The 4,886-nt window shown below is 44.5% G+C and overlaps 1 protein-coding gene across 1 annotated transcript in view; it reads right to left on the reverse strand.

Annotated features, from left to right (window-relative positions):
- Positions 1–1,958, reverse strand: part of SLC4A5 (solute carrier family 4 (sodium bicarbonate cotransporter), member 5) — a 101,456-nt gene extending 99,498 nt beyond the window's left edge. The window contains exon 1 of the mRNA XM_008590000.1: positions 1,938–1,958. The gene's annotated coding sequence lies outside the window, so the exon portion shown is untranslated. The remainder of the gene's footprint in view (positions 1–1,937) is intronic.
- Between the last annotated feature and the right edge of the window lie 2,928 nt (positions 1,959–4,886).

The raw sequence follows: 4,886 nt of genomic DNA on the forward strand, positions 1-4,886 counted from the left end.
AAGGAAGGAAGGAAGGAAGGAAGGAAGGAAGGAAGGAAGGAAGGAAGGAAGGAAGGAGTAGGACAGGAGAAAGAGAAATGAAGATGTGAGGACAGAAGGGGTCTGGAGTAGATTTCTGACAGCTGTCCACTTCTGGGTTCCAGGCCCTTCCTGATAACTGGCTGAATTCCCGTCCACAGGACCCCTTAGTGGCCTTATAATATGTCCCTCTTTTCTCTTCAGCTACCTTCAGTTGGTCTGAGAATACTAACCAGTACAACCATCCACCATAATATGTTGTCAAAGAAATTGTACTAGCAACATGCCAGCCCCTGGCATGCACAAGTGAAAGAACTTGTAACAGCACCCCCAGTCTCTCCACTGCCCAGCTTCCTCATCACTATTCTCCCAGCCATCTTTAGAGCATAGATTGCCTTGGTGTTGAACACAGCTTTATGGTGAGGGATCAGACCAAATGTCTGCTGTCCTGAGTCACTCAAACGCCCCTTTCCATTTCATTGCCCCTACCACCAGCCTGGAATCACATCTGGGATCCCCAAGAGTCCAAAACCACACTGATAAAATCAACACCCTAAGCCGGTAAGGATAATAACCAGAGTGCCACCGCAGCTAGCAGACTCTCCGGGCGCCCTACCCAAGCAGCCTTCATGTACATCACAGCAAGGAGATAGTGATACAGCCAGCCTTAAAGACGCAAAGCATGTTTTAGCCATCGAAACCCCGGTGATGAAATCATCTGCCATTTAAGCACCCGCCCCTTCCCTATCCACAAGGCACATCAATTCAATCCAACAAATCCTCATAGAGTATCCACTTTGTTCCAGATATTTGTACTAACTGGAAACAAATAGAACAAAACAGTTTAATTATTAGGGAAGAAGGACAAAGTATTGTAATAAGTGTTCAGATTAGACATCCATCTCTCTGGAGGAAAACTAACTAGAAAAATGGTTATGCCACACACCATCATCAGTCAGCCTGCTGGGAGCTTTTCCTTCCACCCTGTCTTTTAAGCCATTTGACCTTCATATCTAAGAACTCTAGACCAGCGATCATGGTTTCTGGTGAGCTCCTCTGATAGCCTAAAGTATTTCAGAAAAGGACATCCCAAGGGCTTATCTGGGATTATTTTGTGAACCATTTGACAAGAATGACACAGGGTCAGGCTGGGCTTTAGAAAGCTAAGCTAGAAGCCAGGCAAAGGCTACCCTCCCAACTGGTGGCTTGTCCATTGCCTTGTGCCCCTGAAGACCAAAATACCCATGAATGCCCCAGGAGAGAAAGGACAAAATAAGCAAACTAAATATCGCTAAACGAACTAGCAGTAACAAAATCAGGTACCATATCCCAAACCTGAAACTCATCAGGTACCAGTACGTACCAGGTACTATATCCCAAACCTAAAAACAAAAATGTGCAATGAGAGGAGGCTAGCCATTGTTCCGTTTCTATCCCGAGATGCTGCATTAATAGATGTAATATATTTTCCTATAGTTTTCTGGGTAAGAGGCAAGTCTTGGGGTTTTTGCTTACTTCATAAATATTTCAGTCAGTCTCAGAAATTTGACAAAGGCAACAAAAATGTACACAGCTAGAAGAGAAAGATTCTTAGTTCCATCAGATGAGAACAAGATAGAACTAACTCACTAAGGTGTCAGAGAGAACAAGTCTCCTGTCATTTCTGTTGATTTGGAGTGAGGTTTTGCGCCCAAAACCAGTGAACACAAAGCACCAGGGTGATGAATACAATAGAATTTTTAAAGAAAAAGCAAATATCCAATGCTCATTTGGATGATTTATCCAACTTTCCTGGTATTCTCCTTCTCAGTGTGTGTGAAGCTCAATCTTAAATACTCTGTGCTCATACTATGAAGCACATATTCCCTTATCTGCATAGCTTTATCTGCTTTCTCTGAAGCTTCAAGCTGTAAACTTACCTTTGTGTTCTTAGCACTGGAAGCCAGAATCCAAATCCTGAGAAGGCCAAAGCCACTTCCTCTGTTCCTGTTGGGTGGCAAGAAGGGCTGTCTGTGGTTTCCAGGCTGAACAGTATTTGGGGCATTGGAGATTGACTTCTGGGGCTCAGTGGCGGCCAGCCATGTGACCAGAGTGGGGGAAGGGACACTCCTGCAGGGTCAGGGACCAATGCCTGGTTGGCTGACAGACCAGAGTAGAGCAGGGTCTGAATAGAGCTGGCCATGATTATAGGCAGATGTCTTTGCTCTAAATATCTTCTTGGATTTTAACTTGGTGATCTTTTCATTGCAGTGGTGTGTTCGAGCCTTGATCCTGAAATGCTGGTTTATTTCTCTGAATGGTTTTTTTTTTTTTTTTTTTTTTTTTTAAACCCCAGATCCTTTTTGGATTCTGTCTTAGAGAGGTTAGAGCTTGAAGAGAACTTGGAGATGATTCAGCCCTACTTGAAGGTTGCCCATTTTATACAGTGGAAAACTGAGTTCCAGAGAAAGGAGGCAGCATTTTCAGAAACCTGCACAAGCCTGGTCCTGTTCTTACATACCAGGGTGACCCTTGTTGGCTCAAAATTACAGCTCACTTGGATGTCTTCAACTTCTAGGCTGTTAGAGTTATGAGGACTGCTGAAATGCCTGTAATGGACCTTAACATGTTGCAGGTACCTAAATGTGCCACTGTTGGATTGGGGCATGGCTTAGAAATTGTGACAGTCTGTACTTACGGCCAATGAGTTTGTATAAACATGTGTACTCATGTTTAGGTATCTCTTTCAATCTTCAAAAAATGCTCCAAGATGATTTTTTGGAGGGATCAAGTGAAACCAAAAGCTGGAGATACCTTTGATCTCAAAGACCTTGGAGACCTTTCTAGACTAGAGCCATGTGAGTAGCCTTCCAGTCCACGCCTGCCTCTCTACCCAAAGAGGGTGGCTGCTTTTTGCTTGCTGACAAAAGGACAGGTGGTAGTATTGATGGGGAAATGATAGAGGTGGGGCTGTTTGTTGTAGAAGTAGCAGTGTCATAGTGGAGGTGTACATGGAAGTGATGAGGTGTGGATGGAGGAAGTAGGACAGTGGTGCTGATGAAGGAGGGAGTTGGAAGTCTCCAGAATGGTGGAGTAGGAGATGCTTGTTACTATTATTCTGAAAACTCTGGATGAACTTGACCTGCTGTGATTACACTTGTGAAATGGTAAAACCTCAACATTAGGAGTCTGGAGAATCTTATTCTGTTTCCAGAGCTGTGTGACCTTTGAGAAATCACCTCACCTTTCTGGGCCTCAGTGTTCTTGGAGCAGAGTTTGCACTTATTAAATAGTGGTTGTTAGGCGAAAACCTATCTCTGTCCCTCCAAGCACTTTTTGCCTTGCCCTATAAAGTAGGAGCTTCTATCCTTTCTGAAATCTTGAGAAAAGTACTCTCCTTTTACTTCTCTACCGCTGCACACATCCTACCTAGCAGAGGATGAGTGGCTTATGTGCCTGGAGAATTTGAGAGAATAAAATGGGCATGTTTTATGACTCAGATTCTTCTGAGTTTCCTCCTTCTGGGAACTGCCTGCCTCAGAGAAACTTGTGCTTCCCTCCTTTCCTCTTGTTTTTGTGGTAAACATTCCAGGGCAGGTTCTCGCCCTGTGGGAGAGGGGAGTCTACGAGTTTTGGAGATTAAGTGTGATTCTGGGGAAAGAATCAGGAAGCCTGATTGTACGTTCTAAACAACATTCTCCAATCAGTTTTACCTGTTATAAATTTAAGTTATAGCTTCTCGACTTCTGTATCTTGTTCCTCATTTGATTCCAAATGAGCACAGGTGAAACTTGAAGATCATGAACAAGTATATGGTCTTTAAAGTCCAGTAGTGACGAATTAATGAAAGAGCCCACATGGAGTGGATTTTACTCATGATCTCTACGTTTCCTCCAAACTCTAATATCTTGTGATTCTAAGTGGACTTGTCTCTGGAGCAGAGCAAACATATATGGATGGAGCTGGGTCAGATGTTGAGATATTTAGTGGACAACTTCCTAAGCTCTGACTACCTTCTTTCAGGCTTTTCAACCCAATGAAGGCCTCTAATCTTCAGACATCTCTCTCTTCTGCCCACTCACTAGCTCCTCATGGCTTCATTTACTTCCCCTTGTGGTCTGGACCTCATGATGAATCCTTGCTCTCTTCCCTCATTGATACCTATAACCTCTTATTCCTGCACTGCCTGTCTCTTAGTTGAAATCAGCTCAACCATTAACCTTCTCCTCCTGCACTAAGCTCTCTTTCATCTCTGAAGAAAGCCTGTCTTCAGTGGGAGAGAGCAAAGCCAATACACAGAGTAGCAGAGGGGGTGTGTGTGTTAGAGAGAGAGAGTGCAGTAGGGAGGGAGAGAGAGACCCAGTCCCATGATGGCTATGGCCAACTCCATCCCTGCTCTTCCCCGTGGTTTAGTTGTGTGCCAAAAGATGCCAAGAGAAGATCTGGACACCCCTTTTCTCTCCTCTCCCTGCCCTCTGACCTCCTTCAATGTTACTGCTAACGAGGCTTGCTCACCCAGCTGGCTTTGGCAGTGGAGTAAATGCTTGAGGATGCTCTCAATCCTTCCTCACCACCAGGGTGGTAATAGCTAAGACTCATGTATTGGCTTGGGGGAAAAAGAAAGGATTGGCCCCAGTGGTCCTCAGCCAGAGGTGTTTCCTCCCTGGGGACATTTGGCAATGTCTGGAGACATTTTTGGTTACACTTGAGGGAGGGTCACTATTGGAGGGAGGGTATTACTGGCCTCTAATGGGTTGTCTGGCCCATGAGGTAGGCCAGTGAACTCAGTTAGTTAGACCCCAGCCCTATAACTGCAAGGTCATGGATTCAGATCCCCTTACTGACCACCAGTCCACCAAAAAAAAAAAAAAAAAAAAAAAAAAAAATTT

Source organism: Galeopterus variegatus, unplaced genomic scaffold, assembly GCF_000696425.1.
Source record: "Galeopterus variegatus unplaced genomic scaffold, G_variegatus-3.0.2 Scaffold5799, whole genome shotgun sequence".
NCBI classification, from domain to species: Eukaryota; Metazoa; Chordata; class Mammalia; order Dermoptera; family Cynocephalidae; genus Galeopterus; species Galeopterus variegatus.